The sequence below is a fragment of the Pseudopipra pipra genome, unplaced genomic scaffold, assembly GCF_036250125.1.
Source record: "Pseudopipra pipra isolate bDixPip1 unplaced genomic scaffold, bDixPip1.hap1 HAP1_SCAFFOLD_82, whole genome shotgun sequence".
Taxonomy (NCBI): Eukaryota; Metazoa; Chordata; class Aves; order Passeriformes; family Pipridae; genus Pseudopipra; species Pseudopipra pipra.
The window spans coordinates 115,281-129,880 of NW_026991223.1; the positions used below are offsets into that span (position 1 = coordinate 115,281).

The 14,600-nt window shown below is 48.9% G+C and overlaps 1 long non-coding RNA gene across 1 annotated transcript; it reads right to left on the minus strand.

Moving 5' to 3' along the window:
* Nucleotides 1-8,208: 8,208 nt before the first annotated feature.
* LOC135408891 (uncharacterized) lies at nucleotides 8,209-9,376 on the minus strand. Its single transcript, XR_010427927.1, has 2 exons — nucleotides 8,979-9,376; nucleotides 8,209-8,557 (listed from the first exon to the last, which is right to left on the minus strand). It is a non-coding gene; the product is annotated as an uncharacterized LOC135408891 (long non-coding RNA).
* Nucleotides 9,377-14,600: the final 5,224 nt, after the last annotated feature.

Sequence of the window (14,600 nt, forward strand, 5' to 3'; positions counted from 1 at the left end):
TGGCAAAGGGACAGCAAGTGCACAAGCAAGTTCAGTGCTGGGCAGGGGCTCCCTGGGGAACGGCACTTCAGTGCTTTAGTCCGTGGCCTTTCCTGCTGCCCTCCCTCCTGGAAGCAGAGGATGACCCGGCCCTTGTTTCTCCCACGCTCGCAGACCCAGGTCCTGCTCCCTTGGCCCCACTTTTCTTAGCAGACCCGGCATCATTTCCCAGGGTCCCCAGGAAACTTCTGCACTTGACCCATTGCTAAGTGCAGAGCACAGGGCAAGGGAAGGACAAATTTCTTGGCACCCACCCCCTGGAATTTTCCTTCTCCGCAGCACGCTCCCGTTCCCGCTGTCTCTGGAGGTGCCCGCACGAGTCCTCCTTCTCCCAGCACCTCAGAGAATGTCCTTTTCACCCAGGTCCTGCTTACCGTCGGCCAACAAAACACGCTGACAACATTTTTCAGGATGCCAGTGGAGAGATATTAGAGCACACTGCACAGGGAAGCTGAGCCTGCCCCATCCCTGCACGTGTTCCAGGCCAGGCTGGACGGGACTCGGAGCAACCGGGGACAGTGGAAGGTGTCCCTGCCCACGGAAGACAGGCTGGCCTTTGAAGGTCCCCTTCAAACCAAATGGCTCTGGGATTCCCCTCCAAAATCACTACCAAAGGGACACAGCAATCAAAGCAGAGGGACTGCACTCCCAGCTTTTCTTACCTGCAGGCACACACAGCACAGCAGCTTGCTAAAGGTAAGGTTTCTATCTGCACAGAAACCCAGCAATGAACACCTGCTCTAAGGGGACAGAAAGCTGCTTGTGGATCCCAGACACAGGACAGACTCCATCAGCACCTACTCGCCTCATCTAAGGAACAGTGCAGCCAACAGCAGAGCTTTCTCATATTCTGATCTGACTGTTTCGCCTTTTCTAAAGTATTTCATTATTTCTAGTAGGTCCACTGCTTTAGCTACACAGCGGGGTTTCTTCCAAACCTGTGACTGACACAGGACGAGCTGAGTGTGACCAATCCCACAGGAACTAAAGCCCTGCTCCTCTAACATGGAGCTGCTTTCACATTTCTGCTGTGAGGACAAAGAAGCACTGTACTACTTCACGAGGCAAACTCTTCAGAAAACTTCTGCAGTAAACTTTATCTTCCTGGGGAGGTACCTGCCAGTGTGCTGCCCTGCACACACACGCTGCCCATGTCCTTCCACAAGTGTTCCAGCTGCTCTCTCTTTTGTTTATTTTGAGCTTTCTCCCGTAGACAAAGATTTACATGTGGATTCTGAGAACATTTAAAACATCAGGAGAAGAGAAACCTCACCCAAACCCAGCAGCCTGTCCCCCAGTCAGAGAGCAGAAGTCACTACGCAGGTCTTACATTTCAACTCAGGTTACACAGAACTTCTGACTAAGCATGGAAAGCAACCTCCAGTCAGGTGGGATTCTAGGACGTTTTCAGCAGCGCCGGGAAGCCAAACTCTGTGTAGCTGTGCCTGCAGAGAACTGTCCTTTGGACAGCCAGAACTCAAGGTGAGCAGAGCTACTGATTTTGGCACTGCAATTCAGTCTTTCTTACTAAGTCAAACTAGTACTCTTCACTGGTGCAGGAAGATACAGGGATAGTCTCAACAAATCCCTTTGGAAATTTATTTTTAAGAACTCTCTGTCCATCTGAATGGAAGACACAATCTTATTTCCCAATCATTTTCACACAATTAGCTCAAATACTAGCACTAAACCAGTGAGCAACATCTGTTTTACAAAATCTTTAGTTTTGTAAAGATATGCTCCACCACATCTAGGAAAAAAAAGGCAAATGGTGGACTCCTTCAGGACAGGAGTTTTCCCACAGTGAGTACGACTAGTAAATGAAATGTTAGACCCTCTCAACATAAAGGCAATTGTGTGCACAAAAGTGACCCAAGATACACTGTTCAGGTGTAAAACAGCTAAAAACACTTACCAGTGTTTTTCTCAGGCGCTCGTATTCTGGCCGATACTCTCTGAAAAGGTGAATAAAGGGAGTGCATTCAGTCTGAAAAACACATGATTTGTATTGCATAAGGATCATCCTGGAGGCTTCTTTTTACTCACAAAAAAAAGTTTTCTCTAGGCTTTCATGTTTGAGAGACATTTCAGAAAGACAGTACTTTTTTCCCCAGATTTGGATTCTGAAACCAATGGATGCAAAATCAATGAACATACTTCATTAAAACAGCAACAATTCAAAACTTGGTATGGAACTACAAGAAAAAAATTACTTCACAGACTTGCTGGCACAGATAGCTTTTACTTTTTCACGGAACAGCACAAAAATTCATCTCTGAATAGTTCCTTTTTACTGCTGCTTTTTATGCTGATACTGGACACCCTAAGCTACCTTGGCTATGGCAACTGTACACTCCTTCAAATCAAAGGAGCAGACTCATGAATCAGGACCTTCAGGAAGTGGTCACTGGGTCGCGGACCAGAAGTTATCCCCTTACCTCTCCTATTCATCTACAGCTTTAGAAAGCTGGGTAAAAATCTCCCCCAGTCCTGTGCCAAACACTGCAGAAACACCAACCACCTGGAAAAGAGAACACACCAGAACTAGAGAGTAACTGAGCCAGATTTTTAATACAGAAAAAAAACCAAAATAAAAACAAACAAACAAACAATCCCCCACAACGACAACAAAAAAAATCAACACCACCGAAAAACCCAACAACAACAAACTACTAATCTAAACCTAACAACACCCATTTAATCAGCACAGTGGCCTAAGAGTGGGCAGTAACACTTCTGCTTCTGTCCAGCCCGCTTTCAAACTCTTCCTCCACTTGCTGTTCATGTTTGTTACTTCTGCTTTTTGGTTGTCGGTGATTTTGTGTTTGGTGAGTTGTTAGGGCATTTTGGGGGGCGTTTCTTTGGGGAAGGAGGTTTGTTTGGTATTTTGTAACACTGTAGGGCAATTCAAAAGAAAGGTCAAGTCTTTCTGCTGTTTACTTGTTTATTGTTAATAACCCAAGTTCTCATTCTGCATCTAGGGTTATACGTGGTTAGCAAGTATCAGTGTACTAGAATTAAAGTGCAAAAGAGACAACAAGAACTGACCTTTTGGCTCTGAAATAGTCTAATAGTCTAACTTTTTATTTAGCCAAAGCACATTTAAAAGGTCCCCAGAACAGCAAGAGAGGGAGAATTTAATCAGTTGCTATGACAATACATTCAAAATGCACATCTACTTTCTAATTTCAACTTGTCTCTCATTACACTTCTGGCCATTTGTTCTGCTTGTATTAAATCAATTCTCTAAAAATACCTTGAATTAAGACTATTACCAGCCAGAATCCTACACCCTCTAACGAAAATTCTCCCTCTTTTTCATAGGCAAGACAGTCTCAACTACTGACTTCCAAATGGAAGACCTTTCCCAACACAGCCTTGCATTTGATCATTAATACAGTAAATATGCAGACAGCTCTCCAAAGGATTTTAAGCATTAAGGCCAGGCGCTGTGCCAATATATATAAATATTTATACTTTCCCTGCACTTCAGTACAAGCTGCCTTTTACTCCGTAATCCTCCTCATATGACCTGCTCTCCATCCAGTGCTCCAACAGTCCTGACAGGCAGATAAACATGACCTGATCAGCAAATAAGGAACAGGAAGTATGTTAGTTCTGTATATGGGACCACTACAATCCCTTTTGAAATTCTGTATATTGTTCCACATAGGACACTCACAATAGTTTTGGTTTGGCTCTGTTATCATTATCTACATGAATGGAATCATTTCGTTCCTGTAATATCCACACAGCCGAGAAGGCTTGCTTTTTCTTTAGTAAAAGCTGATGACAAACACAATCAGCTAAAACCTTTAGCACAGACTATGGGATCATTAACAGCCTCCAGTGTATACTGTTGTCAGAGAAACAATTAATTTGTCCTCTCAAAACCTGGTTGAGTGGAATAACAATCTTCTTCTTGCACAAGCAAATATAAAGGGTTTTTTTGTTCATTTATTTGCTTTGGAGATTCTTTCCCTTCTTCCTATGCAGTACATTGCCCAACTGTACTTGACACTTTCAGAACAAGGAAAATTACCTCAGGTGGGAAATGCTGCAGCAAAGAACACTGCCTCTTACCAGCCTATCTGAGCTTTCATCTTGTGATTAATCACAGTTCAATATTAAATTATTCAGGCTGCCATTCAGTGTGACAAGCTGCAGTGTAACAAGCTGCAGCGTGACCTCAACACAGGTCATCAACAGATTACAGTTCCAAAGGGCAGTGCAAAGCCCCTTTACAGAAGGACAGAATGGTGGGGGTTGGACAATACCTCTGGAGATCATCTAGTCCAGTCTCTCCTGCTCAAAAAGCGGGATTAGGCAGAAGAGGTTGCTCACAACTTTGCCTGAGCAAAAGTGTTTTAAGCATCTCCAGGGATGGAGACTCCACAATTTCTCTGGACCAGTCCAGAGGAGAACTTCTTAAGTTATTGTTTTCAGTGGGAAGGTAGGGACAGAAACAAGCGATCCCAAAACTTCAAACTCATCCCCACAGCGGTCCAGAGCAGCTCGAGACCAGGCTCCTGCCTTCCCAGGGCCAGGCTCTTCTCTCTGCCAGGCACCCACCAGCCGGGCACTGCCCTGCCCGGCGGCCCCGAGCGCTTCAGGCGCCGGCCCGGCCAACGCCTCGCTCTGCGCGGGCGCCGCTTCCAAAATCACTACCCAAGAGACACAGCAATCAAAGCAGAGGGACTGCACTCCCAGCTTTTCTTACCTGCAGGCACACACAGCACAGCACGTTGGACATAAAAGCCACAGGGTTAGTCCTGCCAGAGGCGTCCGGCACACCCACAGCGACCGAAGGAAAACAGGGAGCCTGGGAACACGGAGTAAAAGACACCTTAATTAGGACTACACTGAGCACTAGCCAGGTCATTCCCACAGACAGCTTCACCGTCCAGTCACACAAAAAGCACTGACCTACCAGGGCCCCAGTTAGGATGGCTCCTGACGCTGACACCTCCCTTTGCCCCGGGGGATCAAGAAGAACATCCCTGGGAAGAAGTCACCCCCAACAACAAAAAGGCAAAATTAGTGAAGCACGGGGTCCTCTTCTGACTAGATTGCCACCAGCATTCAATAGCAAATGCCACGACTATTCTGTTACAGACGAGAAAACCCTGTTCTCCCAAACAAACAGCGAGGAGATTTATGGGCACGCCTGGAAATTTCCTGGGAGGAACTTTTTGTAACTAAGGAGCAGGTGCTGTCTTGAGTTGAAGGCGTCAATTTGACAGACACTTAGCACAGCAAACTCTTCAGCAGAGCAATTAATTGCTGCCTATTTGAACAGCAGGGGAGAGAAAATGACAGTCGAAGGGAAGACAAGAAAAGCAGAACTGCAATCAGCAGCCTTTTCTTCCATCTCTCCCGAGAAGGTCTAGTTTGTCTGTTCTAATAATTCTATGCCCTTTTCTACAGGAAACTTAGACCAAGGCTGAAAAAACAACTAGAAAACACGGAGAGAAGCTTTTTAGAATTTCACGTGATTTTCCCAAACCGATCCCAGAAAAGCAGAACTCGGTAGAATGTACTCACCTCGAGGCCTTTGGTCTTTTTTTCCATAAGCTTCGTCACCTGATTGAAAAAGCAGAGTAGACTCGGTATTTAGGCTCACAACAGGAAAACTTCCCCGTCGTTTCCTCAAAGAAACTACATTAATCTGCACAGCTGCAGGCGCGTCTCCAGCTGTTAAAGCCTTTCAGCTTTTCAGAGGGTGAGAATGCCCTGCTAGGGAAGGCTGAAAAATGCTCGGAGCCTGCACAGGTCAAAGAGCCCCTCGATTTTGTCTGTGTTCCAGTCCCTGGCTAAAGAAACGGCAGAACAAGCGCAGCTGTTGCTTGCCTTTTCCCTCAGAGGTTTTGCCAGGCGCCGGGCCAGCCCGGGCGCTCCGGGGGAAGGCCGGCAGCGCCCAAAGCCCGCCGCTTTCCCGGGGGCGTCGCTTGCGAGAGCGCCCCCGAGCGCCGGGCCCCGCCTCACAGTCGCCGCCTGGCGGACACGGCCGGGAGCGGCACTGCAGCCGCGCGCGGCGCCGCAGCCGCGCGCCCCCCCCCACCCCTTGGCGAGACCCGCGGCGCCTTTCGCGAGTACGGGCCTTTGTTCCCTAAAACCTGCCCTTGCCTAGGAAAAGCTGAGCAATTCACAGAGTTGCTGTTTCCAGCCCAGCTTCCCAAAGGATTTCTCTCTCCCGGCAGCACAGACAGGGGCCCCGAGGCAGCGCAGACCCTCCCCGCGGGGGAGGGGGGGGCGCAATGCCAGGGCACATCCGAACCCGGCCCTGCGGCGGCACGCAGGTGCAAGTTTCTCCGCAGAGGCGAGAAACTTGCCTGTCGCTTCCCCTGCCTGCGGTCGCCGATGGCCGCGGGAGAGGCAGAAGAGCGGCCGCGCCCCCCCGCCGCGCCCCCCCACCGCCGCGCCCCCCCACCGCCGCGCCCCCCCACAGCGCCCAGGTTACCCCGGGGACGATCTCCGTCGGATCTGCCGCCGTGGGTCGCTTCCAGGGGGGGAAGGCGGCGGCGCAGCCCCGACAGCATCTCCAGGCCACGGCGGGACCGAGCGGGGCGGGGACGGGGGCGGGAGCGGGAGCGGAGCGGAGCGGAAGAGGGGCGTTGCCTGGGCTTCTCGCGGCGACCGCCGCGCTCCGCGGCGCCGAGAGGGGGCTGCCGTCGCCGGTGCCTGCCGCCGCCCACGAACCTGCCGCCCGCGCCCGGCGCCGCCGAGCGCCCCGCCTTGTCCCCACAGCGGGAAGCGGCGCGGCGAGACGGCGCTGCGGGCGCGGGGCGGGGGTCCGGGTGGCGGCGGAGGTCAGGCAACAGGATAAACGCCTCTCTAAAGCGAGGGGGCCTCTCGCCGCCATCTTTAGAGTGGCCTCGGCTAAGTTCCGGTTTTGGCGGCGCCATCTTGAGTGTGGCCTCGGGGCGGACTTCCGGGCCGGGGCCGCCATCTTTAGTGTGGTCGTTCCGGTCCTGGTGGCGCCATCTTTACTGTGGGCTTGGCGAACTTCCGGGCCGGGGCCGCCATCTTTAGTGTGGTCGTTCCGGTCCTGGCGGCGCCATCTTTACTGTGGGCTTGGCGGACTTCCGGGCCGGGGCTTTGGAGGACTTCCGGTCGCTCTCTACTTCCGGGGACCGGGTTTACCCAAATTAGCGTCCCTCCTCGCTAATTTCTGCGCTTTCACCCCAAAAAATCTTCATGTTATTCCCCCCACACACACCCCGGGAGGGACGGGAGACCGCGAGTCCCGCCCTGCCGCCGGAACCGGCCCTTAACTCGACCAGGGAGCGCTGCACCGGCACGAGAGCCACCGCGCATGCGTCGCCGGTCCCTCTCCTGGCTGCCCTCAGTTACCACGTGATCGCCGGCGTCTTTCCAACGACTGCGCACGCGCCGGCGTCGCCACCTTGGCTCCCCCCCCCACCCCGCCGCCCGACCGCCCGGCTTCGCTTTCTTACTGCGGCTCCCCCTCCACTTTTTCGGCTCCCTGGGGTTCCCTCACCCACATTTTGGGGTCCCCTTCTCACATTTGAGGGGTGATGACCCCGCAATTTACGGTTCGGGGGGGAGGGGGGGAGGAGAGGCAACGGGGTGCCCAAGAAGGGGGGTTTTTGTTTTTTTTTTCTCTTTTATTTCATTTTCATTTTATTTCCTTTTTAGTTTTTTTGCCTTTTTTTTTTTTTTAATTTTCTTTTCTATTTTATATTTCCTTTTTTATTTCGGTTATTTTTTATTCCCTTTATTTTTCATTTGCTCTCCCAGTGCTCCCCAGTAACACCCAGTGCTCCCCAACAACCCTCAGTAACACCCAGTGCTCCCCAGTAACACCCAGTGCTCCCCAACAACCCTCAGTAACACCCGGTGCTCCCCAGTGCACCCCAGTAACACCCAGTGCTCCTCAACAACCCCCAGTGCTCCCCAGTGCTCCCCAGTAAACACCCAGTGCTCCCCAACAACCACCAGTAACACCCAGTGCTCCCCAAAAATTGACCCCAAACCGACCCAAATCACCCCAAAAGCTGACCCAAAACTGACCCCAAAACCTGACCCAAATCATCCCAAAAGCTGACCCAAAACTGACCCCAATCACCCCAAAAGCTGACCCAAAACTGACCCAAATCACCCCAAACAATGACCCCAAACTGACCCCAAAAACTGACTCAAATCATCCCAAAAACTGACCCAAAACTCTGCATTTATTTGGCATCATTTCCTCTCAAAAACAACATCTCCGATTTAGTTGATTGCTAAAGCCATCATTTTAAAATCATCTCAGGAATCAAAAGGGACTGGAAAACACACAGAAATCATTCCTGCACCCACCAAATCATTAGGAATTGGAACCCGATTCCCTCATCTCTCTCCTTGTTCTTCTTGGCTGGAAAACCTGATGATCCCCGCTGGCTATTTTTAGGCTGCTTTTCTTCCACAGCTCCTTTCCTCCCGGCTGAAACCTCCTGGCATATTCAGGGCTTAGCTGGAGGGAAGCCCCTCTGAAGTATTTCCTCTCGTGGCAATTCTGTGGGATGAAGAAGTAAAAAAAGCACATCAAGAGCTCCTTCTCCCCCCTTCCTTCGCAAACACCCTCCCAGTTTGTCCTTGGCAGCTCCATCCCCCCGGCACCCGCACCCGACGCTTCGGCTCCGCTGGCAAAGGGACAGCAAGTGCACAAGCAAGTTCAGTGCTGGGCAGGGGCTCCCTGGGGAACGGCACTTCAGTGCTTTAGTCCGTGGCCTTTCCTGCTGCCCTCCCTCCTGGAAGCAGAGGATGACCCGGCCCTTGTTTCTCCCACGCTCGCAGACCCAGGTCCTGCTCCCTTGGCCCCACTTTTCTTAGCAGACCCGGCATCATTTCCCAGGGTCCCCAGGAAACTTCTGCACTTGACCCATTGCTAAGTGCAGAGCACAGGGCAAGGGAAGGACAAATTTCTTGGCACCCACCCCCTGGAATTTTCCTTCTCCGCAGCACGCTCCCGTTCCCGCTGTCTCTGGAGGTGCCCGCACGAGTCCTCCTTCTCCCAGCACCTCAGAGAATGTCCTTTTCACCCAGGTCCTGCTTACCGTCGGCCAACAAAACACGCTGACAACATTTTTCAGGATGCCAGTGGAGAGATATTAGAGCACACTGCACAGGGAAGCTGAGCCTGCCCCATCCCTGCACGTGTTCCAGGCCAGGCTGGACGGGACTCGGAGCAACCGGGGACAGTGGAAGGTGTCCCTGCCCACGGAAGACAGGCTGGCCTTTGAAGGTCCCCTTCAAACCAAATGGCTCTGGGATTCCCCTCCAAAATCACTACCAAAGGGACACAGCAATCAAAGCAGAGGGACTGCACTCCCAGCTTTTCTTACCTGCAGGCACACACAGCACAGCAGCTTGCTAAAGGTAAGGTTTCTATCTGCACAGAAACCCAGCAATGAACACCTGCTCTAAGGGGACAGAAAGCTGCTTGTGGATCCCAGACACAGGACAGACTCCATCAGCACCTACTCGCCTCATCTAAGGAACAGTGCAGCCAACAGCAGAGCTTTCTCATATTCTGATCTGACTGTTTCGCCTTTTCTAAAGTATTTCATTATTTCTAGTAGGTCCACTGCTTTAGCTACACAGCGGGGTTTCTTCCAAACCTGTGACTGACACAGGACGAGCTGAGTGTGACCAATCCCACAGGAACTAAAGCCCTGCTCCTCTAACATGGAGCTGCTTTCACATTTCTGCTGTGAGGACAAAGAAGCACTGTACTACTTCACGAGGCAAACTCTTCAGAAAACTTCTGCAGTAAACTTTATCTTCCTGGGGAGGTACCTGCCAGTGTGCTGCCCTGCACACACACGCTGCCCATGTCCTTCCACAAGTGTTCCAGCTGCTCTCTCTTTTGTTTATTTTGAGCTTTCTCCCGTAGACAAAGATTTACATGTGGATTCTGAGAACATTTAAAACATCAGGAGAAGAGAAACCTCACCCAAACCCAGCAGCCTGTCCCCCAGTCAGAGAGCAGAAGTCACTACGCAGGTCTTACATTTCAACTCAGGTTACACAGAACTTCTGACTAAGCATGGAAAGCAACCTCCAGTCAGGTGGGATTCTAGGACGTTTTCAGCAGCGCCGGGAAGCCAAACTCTGTGTAGCTGTGCCTGCAGAGAACTGTCCTTTGGACAGCCAGAACTCAAGGTGAGCAGAGCTACTGATTTTGGCACTGCAATTCAGTCTTTCTTACTAAGTCAAACTAGTACTCTTCACTGGTGCAGGAAGATACAGGGATAGTCTCAACAAATCCCTTTGGAAATTTATTTTTAAGAACTCTCTGTCCATCTGAATGGAAGACACAATCTTATTTCCCAATCATTTTCACACAATTAGCTCAAATACTAGCACTAAACCAGTGAGCAACATCTGTTTTACAAAATCTTTAGTTTTGTAAAGATATGCTCCACCACATCTAGGAAAAAAAAGGCAAATGGTGGACTCCTTCAGGACAGGAGTTTTCCCACAGTGAGTACGACTAGTAAATGAAATGTTAGACCCTCTCAACATAAAGGCAATTGTGTGCACAAAAGTGACCCAAGATACACTGTTCAGGTGTAAAACAGCTAAAAACACTTACCAGTGTTTTTCTCAGGCGCTCGTATTCTGGCCGATACTCTCTGAAAAGGTGAATAAAGGGAGTGCATTCAGTCTGAAAAACACATGATTTGTATTGCATAAGGATCATCCTGGAGGCTTCTTTTTACTCACAAAAAAAAGTTTTCTCTAGGCTTTCATGTTTGAGAGACATTTCAGAAAGACAGTACTTTTTTCCCCAGATTTGGATTCTGAAACCAATGGATGCAAAATCAATGAACATACTTCATTAAAACAGCAACAATTCAAAACTTGGTATGGAACTACAAGAAAAAAATTACTTCACAGACTTGCTGGCACAGATAGCTTTTACTTTTTCACGGAACAGCACAAAAATTCATCTCTGAATAGTTCCTTTTTACTGCTGCTTTTTATGCTGATACTGGACACCCTAAGCTACCTTGGCTATGGCAACTGTACACTCCTTCAAATCAAAGGAGCAGACTCATGAATCAGGACCTTCAGGAAGTGGTCACTGGGTCGCGGACCAGAAGTTATCCCCTTACCTCTCCTATTCATCTACAGCTTTAGAAAGCTGGGTAAAAATCTCCCCCAGTCCTGTGCCAAACACTGCAGAAACACCAACCACCTGGAAAAGAGAACACACCAGAACTAGAGAGTAACTGAGCCAGATTTTTAATACAGAAAAAAAACCAAAATAAAAACAAACAAACAAACAATCCCCCACAACGACAACAAAAAAAATCAACACCACCGAAAAACCCAACAACAACAAACTACTAATCTAAACCTAACAACACCCATTTAATCAGCACAGTGGCCTAAGAGTGGGCAGTAACACTTCTGCTTCTGTCCAGCCCGCTTTCAAACTCTTCCTCCACTTGCTGTTCATGTTTGTTACTTCTGCTTTTTGGTTGTCGGTGATTTTGTGTTTGGTGAGTTGTTAGGGCATTTTGGGGGGCGTTTCTTTGGGGAAGGAGGTTTGTTTGGTATTTTGTAACACTGTAGGGCAATTCAAAAGAAAGGTCAAGTCTTTCTGCTGTTTACTTGTTTATTGTTAATAACCCAAGTTCTCATTCTGCATCTAGGGTTATACGTGGTTAGCAAGTATCAGTGTACTAGAATTAAAGTGCAAAAGAGACAACAAGAACTGACCTTTTGGCTCTGAAATAGTCTAATAGTCTAACTTTTTATTTAGCCAAAGCACATTTAAAAGGTCCCCAGAACAGCAAGAGAGGGAGAATTTAATCAGTTGCTATGACAATACATTCAAAATGCACATCTACTTTCTAATTTCAACTTGTCTCTCATTACACTTCTGGCCATTTGTTCTGCTTGTATTAAATCAATTCTCTAAAAATACCTTGAATTAAGACTATTACCAGCCAGAATCCTACACCCTCTAACGAAAATTCTCCCTCTTTTTCATAGGCAAGACAGTCTCAACTACTGACTTCCAAATGGAAGACCTTTCCCAACACAGCCTTGCATTTGATCATTAATACAGTAAATATGCAGACAGCTCTCCAAAGGATTTTAAGCATTAAGGCCAGGCGCTGTGCCAATATATATAAATATTTATACTTTCCCTGCACTTCAGTACAAGCTGCCTTTTACTCCGTAATCCTCCTCATATGACCTGCTCTCCATCCAGTGCTCCAACAGTCCTGACAGGCAGATAAACATGACCTGATCAGCAAATAAGGAACAGGAAGTATGTTAGTTCTGTATATGGGACCACTACAATCCCTTTTGAAATTCTGTATATTGTTCCACATAGGACACTCACAATAGTTTTGGTTTGGCTCTGTTATCATTATCTACATGAATGGAATCATTTCGTTCCTGTAATATCCACACAGCCGAGAAGGCTTGCTTTTTCTTTAGTAAAAGCTGATGACAAACACAATCAGCTAAAACCTTTAGCACAGACTATGGGATCATTAACAGCCTCCAGTGTATACTGTTGTCAGAGAAACAATTAATTTGTCCTCTCAAAACCTGGTTGAGTGGAATAACAATCTTCTTCTTGCACAAGCAAATATAAAGGGTTTTTTTGTTCATTTATTTGCTTTGGAGATTCTTTCCCTTCTTCCTATGCAGTACATTGCCCAACTGTACTTGACACTTTCAGAACAAGGAAAATTACCTCAGGTGGGAAATGCTGCAGCAAAGAACACTGCCTCTTACCAGCCTATCTGAGCTTTCATCTTGTGATTAATCACAGTTCAATATTAAATTATTCAGGCTGCCATTCAGTGTGACAAGCTGCAGTGTAACAAGCTGCAGCGTGACCTCAACACAGGTCATCAACAGATTACAGTTCCAAAGGGCAGTGCAAAGCCCCTTTACAGAAGGACAGAATGGTGGGGGTTGGACAATACCTCTGGAGATCATCTAGTCCAGTCTCTCCTGCTCAAAAAGCGGGATTAGGCAGAAGAGGTTGCTCACAACTTTGCCTGAGCAAAAGTGTTTTAAGCATCTCCAGGGATGGAGACTCCACAATTTCTCTGGACCAGTCCAGAGGAGAACTTCTTAAGTTATTGTTTTCAGTGGGAAGGTAGGGACAGAAACAAGCGATCCCAAAACTTCAAACTCATCCCCACAGCGGTCCAGAGCAGCTCGAGACCAGGCTCCTGCCTTCCCAGGGCCAGGCTCTTCTCTCTGCCAGGCACCCACCAGCCGGGCACTGCCCTGCCCGGCGGCCCCGAGCGCTTCAGGCGCCGGCCCGGCCAACGCCTCGCTCTGCGCGGGCGCCGCTTCCAAAATCACTACCCAAGAGACACAGCAATCAAAGCAGAGGGACTGCACTCCCAGCTTTTCTTACCTGCAGGCACACACAGCACAGCACGTTGGACATAAAAGCCACAGGGTTAGTCCTGCCAGAGGCGTCCGGCACACCCACGGCGACCGAAGGAAAACAGGGAGCCTGGGAACACGGAGTAAAAGACACCTTAATTAGGACTACACTGAGCACTAGCCAGGTCATTCCCACAGACAGCTTCACCGTCCAGTCACACAAAAAGCACTGACCTACCAGGGCCCCAGTTAGGATGGCTCCTGACGCTGACACCTCCCTTTGCCCCGGGGGATCAAGAAGAACATCCCTGGGAAGAAGTCACCCCCAACAACAAAAAGGCAAAATTAGTGAAGCACGGGGTCCTCTTCTGACTAGATTGCCACCAGCATTCAATAGCAAATGCCACGACTATTCTGTTACAGACGAGAAAACCCTGTTCTCCCAAACAAACAGCGAGGAGATTTATGGGCACGCCTGGAAATTTCCTGGGAGGAACTTTTTGTAACTAAGGAGCAGGTGCTGTCTTGAGTTGAAGGCGTCAATTTGACAGACACTTAGCACAGCAAACTCTTCAGCAGAGCAATTAATTGCTGCCTATTTGAACAGCAGGGGAGAGAAAATGACAGTCGAAGGGAAGACAAGAAAAGCAGAACTGCAATCAGCAGCCTTTTCTTCCATCTCTCCCGAGAAGGTCTAGTTTGTCTGTTCTAATAATTCTATGCCCTTTTCTACAGGAAACTTAGACCAAGGCTGAAAAAACAACTAGAAAACACGGAGAGAAGCTTTTTAGAATTTCACGTGATTTTCCCAAACCGATCCCAGAAAAGCAGAACTCGGTAGAATGTACTCACCTCGAGGCCTTTGGTCTTTTTTTCCATAAGCTTCGTCACCTGATTGAAAAAGCAGAGTAGACTCGGTATTTAGGCTCACAACAGGAAAACTTCCCCGTCGTTTCCTCAAAGAAACTACATTAATCTGCACAGCTGCAGGCGCGTCTCCAGCTGTTAAAGCCTTTCAGCTTTTCAGAGGGTGAGAATGCCCTGCTAGGGAAGGCTGAAAAATGCTCGGAGCCTGCACAGGTCAAAGAGCCCCTCGATTTTGTCTGTGTTCCAGTCCCTGGCTAAAGAAACGGCAGAACAAGCGCAGCTGTTGCTTGCCTTTTCCCTCAGAGGTTTTGCCAGGC